We start from the raw sequence: 21,224 nt of genomic DNA, 5'->3' as shown, positions 1-21,224 counted from the left end.
CATTTTTTTTAATAATAGACTTTTAATTTTAGAACAATTTTAGATTCACAGAATTACTGCACAGAGGTAGTACAGAGAATTCCTGTATACCCAACGCCCAGTTTCCCCTATTATTGACATCTAACATTAATGTGGTACACATGTCACTATTAATGAACCAATATCGATACCTTATTATTAAGTGAAGTCCACAGTTTATTCAGAGTTCTTTATTTTTCACCTAATGTTCCTTTTCCATTACAGGATCCTATCCTGGATCCCACATTACCTTTAGTCATCCTGTCTCCTTAGGCTTCTCTTGGCTGTGACAGTTTTTCAGACTTTCCTTGTTTTTGATGGCCTTGACAATTGGGAGGAATTTTGCAGAATGTTCCTTAATTGGGATTTGTCTGATGTTTTTCTCATGATTGGGCTGGGGTTATGGGTTTTGGGGAGGAAGATGACAGAGGTCAAGTCCCATTTTCATTACATGTCAAGGGTATGTTCTATCACTGTGACCTATGATGTTGATGTTGACCTTGATCACGTGGCCGAGGCAGTGGTTGTAGCTGTAAAGTTCCTCTTCCTTTCCAGTACTTACAGTACTTGAGTTATGCTTTGGGCACTAGGAGGAGAAGCAGCTGGTGACTCTCCTGGGACTAGGGAGAGGGAGAGAGGGCAGAGCAGGGTGATGGCAGGTCTCGTGGAACGGAAAGGGAATTTGCACCTAGCCAGGAGGAGAAGCGGATGGCCTTCCAGGCAGGCTTGATGCAAGAGAAGAGAGATTAGGTCCAGGATTCGGGCGAGAGCAGCCAGGCTCAGCTGTAGGAGGGCGTCTAGGAATTCCCTGGAGAGCCGGGCGAGAGGAGCTTCACCCCTGGACTCCTGTCTCATTTTCATGGACTTCATCTCCCAACAAAGTGAGCTGCAATCATCACAGAGACATGCCCACAGAACTGAAAGAAGTCGCTGCTGTTCCTCTGTAAACTCCCCTCTATCTCCCCACTAGACCACTTTGCCTGAGAGTTCAGGATACGTGAATATTTGTTATAAATCCTGAAATTATTCTGAGGATCAGCACCATTAGATTGCATTATCCTTTGGGGTCGAAAGTGTAAACTTTGCAAGTAAATGTTTAAAATAGACCACAAGTTTCATAACCATGCTTGGGGCATTTCTTCATTTTATAAAATATATGTACCGGTAATCTCAAAAGATGGAAGTGGCCTGGGCCTTCTTACGTGACCTCAGAGAGACCCTGCATCCTTCAACTTCAGGAGGCTGGTGAGGGAGGGGACTGGGGGGCCAGCTGGACCACGGCAGAGCTGGACTCAGTGGTCAGATCCTGTGTTTACATTTGTCTGTCTGCTCCAGAGTGTGAGCTAAACGGGTGAGACAGAATTTGGATAGTGGATCTGAGAGACTGTGGTCACAATTTTTTTTTTTTTGGCCGCGCCACACGGCTTGTAGGATCTTAGTTCGGCGACCAGGGATTGAAGCTGCGCCATGGTAGCGACACCGCGGAGCCCTAACAGTTGGACCGCCGGGGAATTCCCGAGATGCTTTGGATTGAAGCGGCGTCTGTGGTTTTCAGCACAGCTCTGAGCACCTGTCACTGTGCCTGGCATTACACGGTTAGAGAGAAATACCTGTGGATGTTTGGGGGTCTAGGAAGTGCATGTTAAATGCAAATACCCCTAGGATGGGAAATGACTTCAGTTGTTGGCAACCAACACAGCAGTGGAGGGCAATCAGCTTCTTGAGAAGAGCAAGGTCCTGTGAGAGTGGGACCCAGGACAGAAGTGTGGAGAAGTGCGGAGGGCAGGGGTGCGAGAGCAGGGGTGGGGGAGACGCGGCGGGGGGGCGGAAGGGAGGCGCCAAGGGCCTTCACATCCTATTTATAGCCGAGTGACCTCAGATGAGTCACCCCCGTGATTCAGTTTCCCCACTTCTCTGTGACATGGGGAAGGTCAGCTGGTCAGGAGGGGACTCTTCTCCTCATCTTCCCATCACACACTTAGTGCCACCACCGCTGCCGCCATCGGCTAGCAGAATGCACCGCGTGCAGGAGCACAGGGCGCTCTGGGCTGAGAGCTGGGCATCCATCACACCTGGCTTCACGCTCACAACCCTGGGGCACGGGTGCTGTTCCCGCCTTGGCTTTACAGATGGGGAAACCGAGCCTTCCAGAAATTGAATAACACACCCAATGTCACGTGCCAGGGATGCGTGGGTGAAGGGCTGCCACAGCTGGGTCAATCCTGGTCAGGGGTGGGCACGCTTTTTCTACAAAAAGTAACTATTTTAGGCTTTGTGGGTGCCATAGAGTCTTCTGTCCTCCTCCTCCTCCCTCTCTCTTTCTTCAACCGTTTAAAAACATACAAACCATTTTCAGCTAGTGAGCTGTACACAAACAGGCCGCTGGCTGGATTTGGCCTTCAGGCCATAGTTTACTGACCCTGTTAACAGGTAAACAGAGATGCAAATTGCTGCAGAATGGCACCTCTTTCCAGCTTTCAGAGGGGATGTCAAACCCACTCAGAGACTCCGGGCCTGGGAGGGTGGCAGGTTACCTGTCTGGTCCAGGTGGATGCCGGCTTCTCTGAAGATCTAGTGGGATGTGGGCACCAGGGTCTCTCTGCCCCTCACACCTGTCCCTCCATCTGCCCAGCCTCCCCTCTGCTCCCTGCTCACTGGGGCTGGGCCCCTCTTCCTCCTCAGCACCCATCTCGCCTTCCTTTCTCCTGGGACTTCTGCTCTCGGTTGGGTAAGGCCAGCCGAGAGGATCCACTTGTCCCCAAGCCTTTTTGCCAGACTGCCTTGGTGGCTGGTGTGGGGTGGGAGGTGCTGAGGCAGAGCGGGGAGAGAAGGCCTCGGGGTGGGGTGCTGCAGCCAGAGGGAGGAATGCCCCAGCCCGGGCAGGAAACCGGGAAACCTCTTTGTTCCTAAGGCGTCTCAGAGTCAAGAGGTTTGGGAAAGGAAGCTCTGGTGTAAACACAGGCGATGATGTTTGTCTGCAGGTGGGGGGGAACCAGCCTGTGTGAGCCTGTGCAGAGGCAGCATGGGAAGAGCTGGGGTCCCTGTTCTGGGCAGCGTAGAAAAGGGTTCAGCCAGGCCCACATGTGGGCTCAAGTCCTGACACCACCATTGACCCGCTTTGTGACCTGGTCCGGATCCTCAACCTCTCAGACGCTCCCTTTCCTCATCTATTAAGTGGGAATAGCAATATCCATCTCAGTAGGTATCCTAAAGCTTACAAAGTATTAACACCAGTATTCATCCAGTGCTTCCTACAGGCCAGGCCCTGTTCCAAGGACTTCCTCTATACAGTTGATCTTCACTATTTGTGGATTCCGTATTTGCGAACTCGCCTACTTGCTAAAATTTATTTTCAGTCCCCCGAATCAATACTCAAAGTACTTTGCAGTCTTTCGAGAGTGTGTGCAGAGCAGTGACAACTGTCAGTTGCTGGATACTCATGTTCCCAGCTGAACGGGGAGTAGCTCAGCCATCTTGCTTCAGCTCCGTCTCTCCTGTTCACAGTCTATTTGGTGCCACGTTTTTCTCACGTTTGTGCTTTCTGTTGGTGATTTTGCTGTTTAAAACGCCCCCCAAGCACAGCACTGAAGTGCTAAGGTTCCCACGCACAAGAAGGCTGGGACATGCCTTGTGGAGAAAGTACCTGTGTTACACCAACTTTGTTCAGGCCTGAGCTGTAGTGCTGTTGGCCGTGAGGTCAGTGTTAACGAAGCAACAATTTATATTAAATAAAGTGTCTTTAGGGACTTCCCTGGTGGTCCAGCGGTTGGGACTCTGAGCTTCCACTGCAGGGGGCACGGGTTCGATCCCTGGTCGGGGAACTAGGATCTTGCAAGCCGTGTGGCGAGGCCAAAAAACAAAAAGTGTCTTTAAACAGAAACACACATAAAACAAGCTAACGTATTGACTGGATGATGAAAATGTGACCGCTTGCGGGAACCTTGCCCTCCCTGATTTCCCCCCCGGGAACACTGGTTCAATATTCTCTAATTGTGTCCATAGTGACTTCATAGGACATCACCACCTAGAACGAGAAGAATCAACTGTACTAACTCGTTTCATCATCACAACAACTCTTTGGGGCAGAGTCTCATTATCCTCTATATTTTGCTGATGAGGGCATGGCGGCACAGAGAGCTCGCCTAACTTGTCTGAGGTCACACAGGTCTAGGTGGCAGAGTTGGGATCAAAGCCAGGTAGTCCCTTCTGAATTAGGTAAAGCAAGATGCAGAGACCCTCAGGCAGTGCCCCGCACATAATGTGTGCTCATCAGGCCTCTGCCATGTGGTACCACTCCGGCCGTGGTGTTGGAGGTCTCTAATGCCCATTCTGCTCTGATATTCTAAGGCTTTGTGATTTCTGCGAGTCCTTCCAAGCCTGCCCAGCACTGTAGGAGTGGACTAGGTCTGCAGGGTGGGGGGTTGTAGCTTCAGGAGTGGAAATTGGGACGGACAGGCTGCGGGTATGGGAGGAAGGATGCTGGGGGGCAAATTTCGAGGGCTCAGGTGGTGTCCCTGAGGAGCCTGGGGGAAACCTGCTGTCCCCTCTCTTGGTGCCTTCCTCCCTCCCTCCTTCCCTCCTCTCCTCCTTTCCTTCCTCCCTCCCTTCCTTCCTCCCTCCCTCCCTTCCTTCCTTCCCCCCTCCCTCCCTCCCTTCCTCCCTCCCACCCTTCCTTCCTCCCTCCCCCCCCTCCTCCCTCCCTCCTCCCTCCCTTCTTCCCTCCCATCCTTCCTTCCTTCCTTCCTTCCTCCCTCCCTCCCTTCCTTCCTTCCTTCCTCCCTCCCTCCCTCTTCTCCTTCCTTCCTTCCTTCTTTTATGTTTTTGAATTTTATTTTATTTATTTATTTAAACAGCAGGTTCTTATTAGTTATCTATTTTATACATATTAGTGTATACATGTCAATCCCAGTCTCTCAGTTCATCCCACCACCCCCACCCCCCTGCCACTTTCCCCCCTTGGTGTCCATACATTTGTTCTCTACATCTGTGTCTCTATTTCTGCCCTGCAAACCGGTTCCTCTGTACCATTTTTCTAGGTTCCACATACATGCGTTAATATATGATATTTGATTTTCTCTTTCTGACTTAATTCACTCCGTATGACAGTCTCTAGATCCATCCACGTCTCTGCGAATGACCCAATTTCGTTCTTGTTTATGGCTGAGTAATATTTCATTGTATATATGTGCCACATCTTCTTCATCCATTCATCTGTCAAGGGACACTTTCGTTGCTTCCATGTCCTGGCTATTGTAAATAGAGCTGCAATGAACATTGTGGTACATGACTCTTTTTGAATTATGGTTTTCTCAGGGTATATGCCTAGTAGGTGGGACTGCTGGGTCATATGGTAATTCTATTTTTAGTTTTTAAAGGAACCTCCATACTGTTCTCCATAGTGGCTGTATCAATTACATTCCCACCAACAGTGCAAGAGGGTTCCCTTTTCTCCACACCCTCTCCAGCATTTGTTGTTTGTAGATTTTCTGATGATGCCCATTCTAACTGGTGTGAGGTGATACCTCATTGTAGTTTTGATTTGCATTTCTCTAATAATTAGTGACGTTGAGCAGCTTTTCATGTGCTTCTTGGCCATCTGTATGTCTTCTTTGGAAAAATGTCTATTTAGGTCTTCTGCCCATTTTTGGATTGGGTTGTTTGATTTTTAAATATTGAGCTGCATGAGCTGTTTATATATTTTGGAGATTAATCCTTTGTCCGTTGATTTGTTTGCAAATATTTTCTCCCATTCTGAGGGTTGTCTTTTCGTCTTGTTTGTAGTTTCCTTTGCTTTGCAAAAGCTTTTAAGTCATTGGGTCCCATTTGTTTATTTTTGTTTTTATTTCCATTACTCTAGGAGGTGGTTCAAAAAAGATCTTGCTGTCATTTATGTCAAAGAGTGTTCTTCCTATGTTTACCTCTAAGAGTTTTATAGTGTCTGGTGTTACATTTAGGTCTCTAATCCATTTTGAGTTTATTTTTGTGTATGGTGTTAGGGAGTATTCTAATTTCATTCTTTTACATGTAGCTGTCCAGTTTTCCCAGCACCACTTATTGAAGAGACTGTCTTTTCTCCATTGTATATCCTTGCCTCCTTTGTCATAGATTAGTTGACCATAGGTGCGTGGGTTTATCTCTGGGCTTTCTATCCTGTTCCATTGATCTATATTTCTGTTTTAGTGCCAGTACCATATTGTCTTGATTACTGTAGCTTTGTAGTATAGTCTGAAGTCAGGGAGTCTGATTTCTCCAGCTCCGTTTTTTTCCCTCAAGACTGCTTTAGCTATTCGGGGTCTTTTGTGTTTCCATACAAATTTTAAGATTTTTTTGTTCTAGTTCTGTAAAAAATGCCACTGGTAATTTGATAGGGATTGCACTGAATCTGTAGATTGCTTTGGGTAGGATAGTCATTTTCACAATATTGATTCTTCCAATCCAAGAACATGGTATATCTCTCCATCTGTTTGTATCATCTTTAATTTCTTTCATCAGTGTCTTATAGTTTTTGGCATACAGGTCTTTTGTTTCCCTATGTAGGTTTAATCCTAGGTATTTTATTCTTTTTGTTGCAATGGTAAATGGGATTGTTTCCTTAATTTCTCTTTCTGATTTTTCATCATTGGTGTTTAGGAATGCAAGAGATTTCTGTGCATTAATTTTGTATCCTGCAACTTTACCAAATTCATTGATTAGCTCTAGTAGTTTTCTGGTGGCATCTTTAGTATTCTCTATGTATAGTATCATGTCATCTGCAAACAGTGACAGTTTTACTTCTTCTTTTCCAATTTGGATTCCTTTTATTTCTTTTTCTTTTCTGGTTGCCATGGCTAGGACTTCCAAAACTATGTTGAATAATAGTGGTGAGAGTGGGCATCCTTTCCTTGTTCCTGATGTTAGAGGAAAAGCTTTCAGTTTTTCACCATTGAGAATGATGTTTGCTGTGGGTTTGTCGTATATGGCCTTTATTATGTTGAGGTAGGTTCCCTCTATGCCCACTTTCTGGAGAGTTTTTATCATAAATGGGTGTTGAATTTTGTCAAAAGCTTTTTCTGCATCTATTGAGATGATCATATGGTTTTTATTCTTCAGTTTTTTAATATGGTGTATCACATTGTTTGATTTGCGTATGTTGAAGAATCCTTGCATTCCTGGGATAAATCCCACTTGATCATTGTGTATGATCCTTTTAATGTGTTGTTGGATTCTGTTTGCTAGTATTTTTGCATCTATATTCATCAGTGATATTGGTCTGTAATTTTCTTTTTTTGTAGTATCTTTGTCTGGTTTTGGTATCAGGGTGATGGTGGCCTCATAGAATGAGTTTGGGAGTGTTTCTTCCTCTGCAATTTTTTGGAAGAGTTTGAGAAGGATGGGTGTTAGCTCTTCTGTAAATGTTTGATAGAATTTACCTGTGAAGCCATCTGGTCCTGGACTTTTGTTTGTTGGAAGATTTTTAATCACAGTTTCAATTTCATTACTTGTGATTGGTCTGTTATTATTTTCTATTTCTTCCTGGTTCAGTCTTGGAAGGTTATACCTTTCTAAGAATTTATCCATTTCTTTCAGGTTGTCCATTTTATTGGCATAGAGTTGCTTCTAGTAGTCTCTTAGGGTGCTTTGTATTTCTGCAGTGTCCCTTGTAACTTCTCCTTTTTCATTTCTAATTTTATTGATATGAGTCCTCTCCCTCTTTTTCTTGATGAGTCTGGCTAAAGGTTTATCAATTTTGTTTATCTTCTCAAAGAACCAGCTTAGTTTTATTGAGCTTTGCTACTGTTCTCTTTGTTTCTATTTCATTTATCTCTGCTCTGATCTTTATGATTTCTTTCCTTCTACTAATTTTAGGTTTTGTTTGTTCTTCTTTCTATAGTTCCTTTAGGTTAAGGTTAGGTTGTTTATTTGAGATTTTCTTGTTTCTTTAGGTAGGCTTGTATTGCTATAAACTTCCCTCTTAGAACTGCTTTTGCTGCATCCCATAGATTTTGGATGGTTGTGTTTTCATTGTCATTTGTCTCTAGGTATTTTTTGATTTCCTCTTTGATCTCTTGGTTATTTAGTAACGTATTGTTTAGCCTCCATGTGTTTGTGTTTTTTACGTTTTTTTCCCTGTAATTGATTTCTAATCTCATAGCATTGTGGTCGGAAAAGAAACTTGATATGATTTCAGTTTTCTTAAATTTACCAAGGCTTGATTTGGGACCCAAGATGTGATCTGTTCTGCAGAATGTTCTATGTGCACTTGAGAAGAAAGTGTAATCTGTTGTTTTTGGATGGAATGTCCTATAAATATCAATTAAATCTATCTGGTCTATTGTGTGTCATTTAAAGCTTTTGTTTTCTTGTTAATTTTCTGTCTGGATGATATGTCCAATGGTGTAAGTGAGTTGTTAAAGCCCCCCACTATTATTGTGTTACTGTCGGTTTCCTCTTTTATAGATGTTAACAGTTGCCTTACATATTGAGGTGCTCCTATGTTGAGTGTATATATCTTTATAATTGTTATATCTTCTTCTCGGATTGATCCCTTGATCATTATGTAGTGTCCTTCCTTGTTTCTTGTAACATTCTTTATTTTAAAGTCTATGTTATCTGATATGAGTATTACTACTCCAGCTTTCTTTTGACTTCAATTTGCATGGAATATTTTTTTCCATCCCCTCACTTTCAGTCTGTATGTGTCCCTAGGTCTGAAGTGGGTCTCTTGTAGGCAGCATATATATATGGGTCTTGTTTTTGTATCCATTCAGTGATACAAAAGTTGTCTTTTGGTTGGAGCATTTAATCCATTCACGTTTAAGGTAATTATCGATATGTATGTTCCTATTACCATTTTCTTAATTGTTATGGGTTTGTTTTTGTAGGTCCTTTTCTTCTCTTGTGTTTCCCACTTAGAGAAGTTCCTTTGGCATTTGCTGTAGAGCTGGTTTGTTGGTGCTGAATTCTCTTAGCTTTTGCTTGTCTGAAAAGCTTTTTTTTAATAAATTTATTTATTTATTTATTTATTTATTTATTTTTGGCTGTGTTGGGTCTTCGTTTCCGTGTGAGGGCTTTCTCTAGTTGCGGCAAGCGGGGGCCACTCTTCATCGCGGTGCGCGGGCCTTTCACTGCCGCGGCCTCTCTTGCTGCCGGGCACAAGCTCCAGACGCGCAGGCTCAGCAGCCGTGGCTCACGGGCCTAGTTGCTCCGCGGCATGTGAGATCCTCCCAGACCAGGGCTCGAACCCGTGTTCCCTGCATTGGCAGGCAGACTCTCAACCACTGCGCCACCAGGGAAGCCCTGTAAAGCTTTTGATTTCTCCGTTGAATCTCAATGAGATCCTTGCCGAGTAGAGTAATCTTGGTTGTAGGTTCTTCCCTTTCATCAGTTTAAATATATCATGTCACTCCCTTCTGGCTTGTAGAGTTTCTGCTGAGAAATCAGCTGTTAACCTTATGGGAATTCCCTGGTATGTTATTTGTTGTTTTTCCCTTGTTGCTTTCAGTAATTTTTCTTTGTCTTTAATTTTTGTCAGTTTGATTACTATGTGTCTCAACATGTTTCTCCTTGGGTTTATCCTGCCTGGGACTCTCTGCGCCTGCTGGACTTGGGTGGCTATTTCCTTTTTCATGTTAGGGAAGTTTTCAACTATAATCTCTAGAAATATTTTCTTAGGTCCTTTCTCTCTCTCTTCTCCTTCTGGGACCCCTATAAGGCGAATGTTGGTGTATTTAATGTTGTCCCAGAGATCTCTTATGCTGTCTTCGTTTCTTTTCATTCTTTTTTCTTTATTCTGTTCCATGGCAGTGAATTCCACCATTCTGTCTTCCAGGTCACTTATCCGTTCTTCTGCCTCAGTTATTCTGCTATTGATTCCTTCTAGTGTATTTTTCATTTCAGTTATGGTATTGTTCATCTCTGTTTGTTTGTTGTTTAATTCTTCTAGGTGTTTGTTCTTTAATTCTTCTAGATCTTTGTTAAACATTTCTTGCATCTTCTCAATCTTTGCCTCCATTCTTTTTCCGAGGTCCTGGATCATCTTCACTATCATTATTCTGAATTCTTTTTCTGGAAGGTTGCCCATCTCCACTTCATTTAGTTGTTTTCCTGGGGTTTTATCTTGTTCCTTCATCTGGTACAAAGTCCTCTGCCTTTTCATTTTGTCTATCTTTCTGTGAATGTTCTTCCTTCCTTCCTTCCTCCCTCCCTCCTCCCCTTCCTTCCTTTCTTGCTGCTCCACACAGCATGTGGGATCATAGTTCTCTGACCAGGAATCGAGCCCACGCCCCCTGCAGTGGAAGCACGGAGTCCTAACCACTGGACTGCCAGGGAAGTCCCTCTTGGTGTCTTCAGGGCTCTCTCTTCACCAGCTGGGAGCTGCTGGGAGGGGTATGATTGGCTTGTTTTCTTTAGTTGAAGTGCAACTTGAGAGCCTCTCCAGCATGACAGGACACTCTGGGACTCATGACTGGTGATAATAAACCTATTTCACAACTGGCTGGCACAGACGCCAACCCATAATCCCAGAGGCTGCTGTAGGCGAGGAGGCCGTCTGCCCTGGGCTTGTCAGCTGATGGGTACTGATGGCTTGATTCTGCGTCCTCTGCGTCCATGTCACACACACTGATGTGCAAGGGGGGTAGAGCCTCTTCCACAAGCTTGATGGCATTGCCTGGGTTCTAGCAAGTTGCATCTGTCTCTTAGCAGCTATCTTTCCTGAAAGATTCTAGTGGTGGTGTTGGTGGTGGCGGTCACCTGTGCCCCACATCACAATAATAATCCATTAAATGCCCTGTTAGTGAGGAGTGAGGGCAAGGAATCTGGAGAGAAGGTCAGAGTTCAAACCCCAGAGGTCCACCAGCCTGCGACCCTGTGCAAACCCTCCCACCTCTCTAAGCCCTGATTCTCTTGTGGGTAAAGTCTGATAAAACTACCTCCCTAACAAGGTGTGGTGAAATCAAGTACAATTTCATAGGTGAACATGCCTCGTATGGTGAAAAATTCTGTACGAAAAATGAAAGGGATTGAGCTGGACCCTATCCTTAGCGGCTCACACAAGGAGTAGGAATTGAGCTTCAAGGCATTGACCTTCAACTGCTTTGGGGACCCACAGGCAGAGCTGCCACCTGCCCACATTCTCCTTCCCTTCCTCCACAGCCAGTGGATCCAGATGGGGACATGGGGTCCCAGAATCCAGTCTCTGTTTCCCAGCCTCCTTGGGCCATACAGTCCAGTTCTGGCCAGTGGGATAAAAGCGTGTCCTTAAAGGGCAGGGCTGTCTCTGCCACAACCCTGCCCACTCCTTCCTTCCCCCTCCTGGCTGTCCAGGGCACGGATGTGGTGAGAAGCTGTCTGAGACCATGAGATACGGCCAGGTCCCCGGGGCGGGGGGGATGGCAGAGCCGAAATAGATGGTGCCAGGTCTCTGTAGCCTGGATGACTTACCTACTGAGTAGTAGCCGAGGGAGAAAGGCTTTCTGTCATTTCGGTTGTCTGTTACAGTGGTCAAAGCTGTAGCCTAACCCTGTGAGGATCAACCCAGTGGTGAAGTAAAAGTGGTAAAACCAGTTCTCAAACAGGCTAGCACACTGCTTTGGTGCAAGGATGAGAGCTGGGGTTGGGACGGCAGACGGGTGTGAGAATAACCCCTGGGAAGGGCCGGGCCAGCCGCCAGTGCTCTTTGGGTCATTCTAGGAAGACTTTCTGGGGAGGCAGGACTTTGTGGATATCAATGGTGTGAGTACCCTTGCCTTCACCCGCCCATCCCCCCAGGCCTCCCCTCTCTTCCTGGATTCCTTCCTCTGTCTCTGATCATTGGCCGGGCACTGTGCCCCCTGTCTCCCCCGAGGAATACAGTCAGGAAGAATAAGACAGGGTCCTGTCTTCATGGCATGATGTCATACAGACTCAAGCCACTGAGATCACAAACCTCAGGTCATCCTTGACCCTTTCTTTCTCTCATGCCCCATAAAGACTTCATCAGCACGTCTGGTCAGATCTGCCTTCAAAATAGAACTGGGGGAATTCCCTGGTGGTCCAGTGGTTAGGACTCTGTGCTTCCACTGCAGGGGGCATGGGTTCAATCGATCCCTGGTTGGGGAACTAAGATCCTGCAAGCCATGCAGTGTGGCCAAAAAAAATAAAATAAAAAAATAAATAAATAGAACCAGGACCCTGATTCCACTGCCACTATCCTGGTCTGAGCCGCCACCACCACTTGCCTGACCTTTTATTTTTTTAATTTATTTATTTAATTTATCTATTTTTGGCTGCGTTGGGTCTTCGTTGCTGCACGGGCTTTCTCTAGTTGCGGTGAGCGGGGGCTACTCTTTGTTGCAGTGCGCGGACTTCTCATTGTGGTGGCTTCTCTTGTTGTGGAGCACGGGCTCCAGGTGCACAGGCTTCAGTAGTTGTGGCACGCAGGCTTCAGTAGTTGTGGCTCGTGGGCTCTAGAGCACAGACTCAGTAGTTGTGGCACATGGGCTTAGTTGCTCTGTGGCATGTGAGATCTTCCCGGACCAGGGCTCAAACCCGTGTCCCCTGCATTGGCAGGAGGATTCTTAACTACTGTGCCACCAGGGAAGCCCTTGCCTGAACTTTTGCGTTAGCTCCCTACCTGGTTTCCGTGCTTCTTCCCACACCACCTCGCCCATTGTCTGTTCTCAACAGAGCCTGCAGAATATTCCTCTTAGAACATAAATCAGATCATGTCCCTTCCTTGCTCGAAACTTTCCAGTGACTCCTCATCTCTCCCAGAATAAATGCTAATTTCCTTTCACCAGCCCATAAAACCCTTCATGATGGGTCCTTTGGCCATACTGGCCTCGGCTCCAATCATGCTTCTCTGTTCCCTTCATTTGGGGCTGCCTTGAGCCCAGCGGGTGTGCACCCACTCAGCTATTTCTGTGCAGCTCTCTTTGCCTTGAATATTCTTCCCTAGATATTCTAAGACTCAGCCCTCATACAGGCCTCTGCTCCCGTGTCACCTCCTCAGAGAGGCCCTCCTGACTACCCTCCATAAATACCACTCGCCCCCATCACTTGCTCCCATTACCCTACATCCTCTCCCTAGCGCTGTCACCATCTGACTTATATTGGCTTCCTCGTATCTTAGTCAGCTCGAGCTGCCATAACAAATGACCATGGACTGCGTGGCTTAAACAACAGACATTTATTTCTCACGGTTCTGGAGACTGGAAGTCCAAGATCAAGGTGCCAGCAGATTCAGCTCTTGGGGAGGGCTCTCTTCATGGTCTGCCTTCTCCTTGGACCCTCACATGGCCTTCCTGGGTGCAGGCAGGCAGAGAGATCTTGGGTCTCCTCCTCTTCTTATAAGGGCACCAATCCCATCGTGAAGGCCCCACCCTTGACCTATTCTAGCCCTAATTATGTCTCAAAGGCCCCACCTCCAAACACCATCACTTGGGGGTAATTAGGGTTTCACCATATGAATGTTAGGGTGATACAAACACTTGTTCATCAACTTCCTCCCTCACCAAGTATAAGCTCTTGGAGTAGATTGTCCCGCACTCTGGGTCTCCATCACCTACAATGATGCCAGCACCCAGGTAAGGCTCAGCTGATGCTCCCTGGATGGGGAGTAGGGAGTTAGAGCTGATGGATGGCTCTAAGAGAGTGCAGAACAGAGCTGGAGAGGGTGTGGGTGTGGGTGGAGCCTTTCCCAGACTGTGGCTGGCGCTGGGTCCTGGTGTCTTCTGGGTGCCGGCTGTCCGCTTGTTTACTTGGCCAGTAGTTTGGGCAGCCTTGGGCTTTTCTTGCTGAATAGTTCTTGCTGAACTCCAGGGGAGGAGTTAAATAAATACTGGCTCCCAGATACGGGAACCAAAATCCTACAGGAAATGTTGAGGTGGGAGGGAGGGAGAGGACCAGCCCTGGGCTTCCCCTGCCAGGGCCCCCAGGAGCACACACCCGATTCTTTTACCCCAGCTCACGTGGGAAGTGAAGCGGGTCATCCTGTGTTTTCCAGTGGAAACTTCTTGGTTCTTCTTTACAGCATTCATTCGTCCGTAGAGCTGGTAAACATTTATTAAGCACTACCTGCCACTAACAAGTTAGAAATTCAGAAAACCTTAGTGGGGCAAAATTTCTATTCATTGTTCATAGCATTCGTGTTTGGCAGTTCTTCCTTCTCTCACTCTTAAAACTTTCCCCCCTTCTGATCCCATGCCCTAGACGAGCGCTCTATATCCCAGAGCAGTGGTGTGCTTGATAATTGATTAATAGCCGGCTTTCTGCAGCCTCCACTATGGCTACATTTTCATGTTACTGATGTGATGTAACTGAACCAGGTTTGTTTACCCAACTCTCAGCAAGCCAAGCGCTGAGACACCAAGGTTTGCAGCAGAGAAAGAGTTTATTCTCAAGGCAGCCAAGTGAGGAGACCGGAGAAAAAGTCTCAGATCCGCCTCCTCGAAGGCAAGGAGCTTGGGATATTTATGGGATAAAGAAGCAGGGTATTCTTACACGTGGAAAAAGGTGATGGGAGGTAGAGAAAAGGTGAGGTAATTGGTGTTCTGCGCAGGCATATCTGGGTTATGCTTCTTCATGGGACGCATATTCAAAAAATGGAGGCACTTAGCATGATCTGAGGGTGGAGTTTTGGGCCCTCTGATGTCAAAAGGTTGTTCATTGGACATTTGTGCAGGCCCAGTTTTAGGATCAGTGGTCCCAACCAGTCTTAGCCGTCCCGAACTGGACATGAGCTGACTCCAAGTTTCTGAAAAACAGCTTAAGCCTCCATTACTATGGCAACCCATACGTCAGAGGTACTACTGTCTGCAGGGGTGGTTAAGGAGTCTTGCAATATATTACTAAGGTATATGAAGCATGGAGGGTAGGCAGTTAAAGAAAGTAAAAAACATAACTAAAGAGAGCTTAATCAGTAAAGGCAGGTTTCAAGCAGAGGGGTTTTAACAAGCTGTTCCCTTACCTGCTGTTCTGTAAGACAAGCTCAGGAATTTCTGTTAGTCACCAGCTTCTATTAACCTATGGGGTGTGGTTTCAATGTCACTGAATGCAAAATTGGAAAGAGTTGTGTAGTACCACACCATTGGATAGAATTCCCACTGTACTGATATATATGTATGTATAATCTCAAGAGTATAGATAATGGTAAAATGTGTAATAATTAGGAAATGATGAGTTTCCAGTATTTGTTATCTCTTTTAAATATAATTTATTTAATTATAAGTTTATATAATTAAATTTTTATTTTTTAAAATTTATTTTATTTTATATTTTAAGATTTTTTTTTTGATGTGGACTATTTTTAAAGTCTTTATTGAATTTGTTACAATATTGCTTCTGTTTTATGTTTTGGTTTTTTGGCCGCAAGGCATGTGGGATCTTAGCTCCCCAGCCAGAAATCGAACCTGCACCCACTGCATTGGAAGGCGAAGTCTTAACCACTGGACTGCCAGGCAAGTCCCTTAAATTTTTAATAATGACTACTTAATAACTGATTTACAAAATTCTTAAAAATACAACAATCAGCTCTTGCAAGCCAGAATGAGCTGGTTCCAGTTATCACTGCGTGGGAGCTTGTGAGAGATGCAAAATCTTGGGCCCCACCCCAGACCTACTAAATCAGACTACGAGTATTAACACTTTTAACAATGTCCTCAGGTAATTTGTATACATGTTAGAGTTTGAGAAATGTGGCCCTAGAGGTAACCACTGTTTCTGATTTTGTTTATATCTTTTAGACCTTTTTCACAACACAGATGCATATATTTTGAAATGATTTTTTTCTGGCTTTTTCTTTGAACAATTTAAAATAGATTTTATTTTTAAGAGCAGTTTTAGGTCCACAGCAAAATGGAGCAGAAGGTACGGAGGTTTCCCATATACCCCCTGACCCCACACATGCACGGCCTCCCCCAATATCAGCATCCTCAGCAGAGGGTACTTGTGTTACAATTAATGAATCTACATTGACACATCAGTATCACCCAGAGTCCACAATTTACATTAGGGTCCATTTGGTGTTGTACATTCTATGGGTTTCAACAGTGCGGAGTCTTAACCACTGGTCGGCCAGGGAAGTCCCTAGATTTTCAAATATTGATCTTATATTTGGTTACCTTGCCAATGTTTCTATTAATTTTTAATATTTTGTCTGTAGATACTTTTGGGACAATTATATCGTATGTTATTAATGATTCTTTTTTTATTTCTGATCTTTATGACTCTAATTTATTTTTCTTGTCTTGTTGCATTTGCCAGGATTCCCAATGTGATTTAAACAGAAGTGGTAAGATTGGGCATCCTTATCTTGTTTTTTATTTGAAGGGGACTGATGTTACATTCTTATGTTTCCTCATTAGAATAGGTTTTTAAAAAAATTGAAATACAGTTGATTTACAATGTTATATTAGTTTCAGGTGTACAATATAGTGATTTGGTATTTTTATAGATTATAATCCACTTAAAGTTATCATAGAATATTGATTATATTTCCTGTGCTGTATATTAAATCATTCTATCTTGTTTATTTTATACCTAGTAGTTTGTACCTCTTAATCTCCCTCTATCTTGCCCTTTCCCCCACCCTTCTCCCCACTGGTAATCTCTAGTTTGTTCTTTGTGTCTGTGAGTCTCTTTCTGTTTTGTTGTATTCATTCATTTGTTTTATTTTTTAGATTCCAAGTGAAAACGTACAGTATTTGTCTTTCTCTGACTTCACTAAGCATAATGCACTCCAGGTCTATCCATGTTGTTGCAAATGGTATCCCATACATTTTTGTCAGTTAATCTTAGTAGGTTAGGGCTTTCTTGGTGGTGCAGTGGTTAAGAATCCGCCTGCCAATGCAGGGGACACGGGCTCGAGCCCTGGTCCGGGAAGATCCCACATGCCGCGGAGTAACTAAGCCTGTGCACCACAACTACTGAGCCTGCACTCTAGAGCCTGCGAGCCACAACTGCTGAGCCCGCGAGCCACAACTACTGAAGCCCGCATGCCTAGAGCCTGTGCTCCGCAACAAGAGAAGCTACCGCAATGAGAAGCCTGCGCACCGCAACGAAGAGTAGCCCCCGCTATCCGCAACTGGAGAAAGCCCACGCGCAGCAAGGAAGACCCAACTCAGCCAAAAGAAAGAAAGGAAGAAAGAAAAAAAGAAAGTAGATTAAAAAAAAATCTTAGTAAGTTAAAGTATTTTCTTCTATTCCCAGAGTTTTTATGAATGAGAAAATTTGTCAAATGGTTTTTCTGCATCAATTGAGATGCTCAAATTTTTATCCTTTAATCCATTAGGGTGGTATTTGATAATGATAGATTTTCAAATTTATTTGAAATTTATTGATAGATCACTCAAATTTCTGGAATAAATAAAACTTGGTCAGAATATATTTTCTTTTTAATATACTGTTGTATTCGGTTGCTAACATTTTGTTTAGGACTTTTTACTTTTACTTGTTACTCTATCTTCATGAGTAAGTCTGGCCAGGGATTTTTTTTTCTCATATTGTTCATGTCTGGTTTTGGCATCAAGGTTACATTAGATTTATAGTCTCAATCAGGGATAATTTTCTTTGTGGCAGAATCTGTTGCTGATTCTCTAATAGTTATTCTGACCCTCTTTCTTTAGCAACAGAACTCCAATTTTTAGCTGGACACATAGCTAAAGATTATTTTTCCCAGCCTCTCTCATAGTCCTTCATGTGATTAAATTTTGGCCAGTATCCCCTCATCAGCACCATAGTAAGTGAACTCTTTATAGACCCAAATCCTGAGATTTATTATTCCTACTTTGAGAAATAGGTCCCTGAGGCATTTATTTCTAATCGTGACTAGTTTCATTAAAACTAAAAATATGATCTAGTATGTAGACTTCATATATATTTATATTTATACATTTGGGTAGGATTAGAGAAATATTTTCATTGCTTCTTGATCTATACTTGCAGCTTCTCTAGATAACTTAAGTGGAAAGAATATCAATTATTGAAGTCATTAAACTGGCCACTATTTGCATGAAAGAATGTCAGTTATAAACCATTTTCAGCTTTTAAAAAGATCTTTAAAGAATTTTTCTTCAGTTCAGTAAGAAAGCTTTCTCCTAAACATGTGAACAAGCGCAACTTTCATATTAAACTGAAAATATTCCAAATTTTACATGCATTGTAGCCAGAACCACAGAGAGAGAAGCTAACCAAATGCAGAGGAATATTTTTCACTTTCTACAAAGAAATATGGCCTCTTGTTTTTCTTGAAACTCAGCTCTCTCGGAGTGTCTGATTTTTTTCCACGTTTGATAGAGAAGTGGCTACAAAGAAATGTTTCTGTGCTCTTAAAAAAAAAATGATAAGGCAAGTGGAATGATAAATGGCAACTGATGATGGACCTCGTTGTTGGAGACAGAAGAGCAGGTGGAAGGGACTTGCAAATTTTAGAGAACCCTTCCAAAGAGGGAAGACCCTCATCTCCTGCTGATTGTTCCCTCATGAGAATGTGATCCAGTCTTCCTGCCAGTCTTCTAAGTGAACCGGAAACCCACATTTTAATGTAAAAGATCCTGAGCTTTTAATATTGGCTCACAATTTAAAAACGGAGACAGTAGTTAAACCTCCCCCCCCCCCGCCACACACACACACATCTGACTCTTTGCGGGGAAAGCAAGGGCCAGAGGAAGTTTGTAACTTTCTCGAAGTGGAAGATGAAGTAAGCGGAGACTCTGCCCTCCAGGACTCTGAGACTTCTTCCATTTCTGAGATTCTGTGATTAAGTATATGCAGCTATTAATTCCAATCAAGGGCATGATTATATCCTACTGTTTGCTTGTTGCAAGGGCAGGATCCTAAATGTCCGAGGCTTTCTCTTCCTGCAAGAGGCTCCATCCTCAGAAAATGACTTGAGGGAGGGGTGGTGGCGGCTTGCTCAGGGCCCACGGTTTAGAATATATTAAGTTTTTCATGCGAATTATAGCAGGTAAACTCAGTCTCACAGAAAGAGAGAGGTTGGACGTTTAGGAGGACATAAGGATTTGTCCTTGAACATTTGTGGAAGAAGAAAGAGATACGTGCTTCTTCCTAAATCAACAAACGTTCTATAGTATGGGAGAGGCCATTTCACACAGAGAAGGGTTGTGTTTCAGGAAGGCATAAAGATAAGGGGAAAGTTCCTGTGGTACCCGAATGAGTGGGTAAAAGCTTCCTATGAGAGGATGTGGCTGGCTCACAAGAGGCATTTTCTGTGTTTCAAAGCAGACGTCTGGAAATGTGGACTAACTGAATTCAAAGCAGGGTTGCTTGATCCAACCAAACCGTATCATCCCAAAGCCTTTTCCCACCAATGAAGTCTGAGGTCAAAGGATTCCAGCCCGTGTTCCACAGTAAACCAGGGAGAGCTCAGTCAGAGATTCTGGGACCCTTCAGCCCTTTCAGGATGCCCACTGGGAGAGTCCTCCAGAAGGTGCCACTCCAGCTGTGAGACCCAGAGTCTCCGCTTTGGGATTTGAGGGTGGGGCCCTAAGCAGGCTCAGCTTGGACTGCAATACAGGGGGTGCAATGGTGGTGCAGGGCAGAGAGCAAGGGGTGAATTTGGGCTTTCCCACTTCCTCTCTGTGGCCTCTGGCAAGTCACTTTCCTGAGCATTCACTTCTTCATCTGCAGATTAGGAACGGTCCCGCTGGCTCTTGCTAACGCATGGCGGTGCCCTGAGGAGGGCATGTCTGTGAAAGTGCCCTGAAAACAGAAAACATTCACATCACAGCTGGCACCTTCTTACCTCTCCAGCCTTATCACCTATCACGCTTCCCCTGTGTTCTCTGTTCCAGCCAGGCAAACCATCTTTTGGGTTCTTCATAGGTAGCTTCCTCCTGCCCCTGGGCCTTTGCACATGCTGGTTCCATGACCTGAAGTGCTCCTCCCATCTTTGGTTTGATTTTAGTCCTATTCGTCCTAGAACTCAGCTCATTGGCCCCCCCCCCCCCCAGCCCCATCAGTTTAGGTTGGAATCCTCTATTACAGGTGTACATCCACAGCATCACTATCTTATAGGTCTTAGGTTATCTTGTAGTTATGATTTGTTTAGATTTATGTCATTCTTGTCACTAGACCGTATGCTCCATGAGGGCAGAGGATGATGCGGTTTTGCTCATCTTAGTATCCCCAGACCCAGCCCAGATACCAGATAAATGTTAGGATTGCAGAGTGGTTTCAGGAGTGTAGGCAGCGGGGAGTCTGGATTTAGGTGCCTGGTAGGATCCTCAGAATGAGGATCACAGAGTGTCTTCTCTGAACAAGCTCTGTGTTCGCACCTTTTCTTCCCCTCCCTTCAAGCCACACTGTGCCCCATCGTGTGGTGTCACCTTGACGTCCATATATGTTGCATACATCAAATTATGGCAACTAATTATTAGTGGTAGGTGGAGGTGCCTCTGTGTGCATCAGGAGAGGCAAACAGCTCTGGTCCGGAGAACAGCTAGTTGGAACAGGAAGTGAGCTTCAGAACAAGGGGCACAAAATTAGTAGATTCTACCCTGTCTGGAACACTGCTTGGGAGATTTGAATTATTAATAAAAATTCTAGGAAGCCCAGTAGCTTTTTAGGAAACTTTATGCAATTAAGGGAAGATAAATTCCAAGCATGCTTCCAAGCACTATTATTGTTTTTTTTTCATTTTGAATACTTTATATTGATATAATATTCATAGAGAAAGTATACAGATTATAAGCACCCAGTTCAATACTTATTCACAGACGAAACACCCCCCTCATCACCAGCAGCCAGGTTAAGAATTAGAACAGCACTAGAAACCTGGAAGTTCCTCTCACGCTCCCTTCTAGGTACACCCCCCCCCCGGCCCCCCCCGCCAAGGGAACACTCTTCTGACTTCTAACAGCATAGATCTGCCATTTTTTGGTATTCTATGCAAACGGAATGTCCAGTAAGTACTTTCCTGAATCGAGCTTCTTTCACTTAACACTGTATTTGTGAAATTCATCCATTCTGTTATGTGTGGTTGTAGATCATTCTCATTGCTATGTGATAACCCATTGTGTGAACAGACCACAGTGTATTTATCCATTCGACTGTGGATGGACATTTGGGTAGTTTCCGGCTTGGGGCTATTACAGATAAAAAGCATTGCTAAGTTTGGTTCATTGTAAAGAGGTATTAAAAAGTAAATCCAACTTTTTTTTTTTTTTTTAAACTGTGCTCTTTTAACATTTTTCTTTCCATTTTTCCCCCCCAGGGAAGCAAGAATCTAA

At 44.3% G+C, this 21,224-nt stretch overlaps 1 long non-coding RNA gene across 1 annotated transcript in view; it reads left to right on the top strand.

Annotated features, from left to right (window-relative positions):
• Window positions 1-15,391, top strand: part of LOC118902383 — a 38,095-nt gene extending 22,704 nt beyond the window's left edge. The window contains exon 3 of the long non-coding RNA XR_005021556.1: window positions 15,350-15,391. This is a non-coding gene — a long non-coding RNA (uncharacterized LOC118902383). The remainder of the gene's footprint in view (window positions 1-15,349) is intronic.
• Window positions 15,392-21,224: the final 5,833 nt, after the last annotated feature.

The sequence above is a fragment of the Balaenoptera musculus genome, chromosome 10 (genome assembly GCF_009873245.2).
Source record: "Balaenoptera musculus isolate JJ_BM4_2016_0621 chromosome 10, mBalMus1.pri.v3, whole genome shotgun sequence".
Lineage (NCBI taxonomy): Eukaryota > Metazoa > Chordata > Mammalia > Artiodactyla > Balaenopteridae > Balaenoptera > Balaenoptera musculus.
The sequence above is the reverse complement of the archived record's forward strand: the minus strand, read 5'-3'. Positions and strand labels throughout refer to the sequence as shown.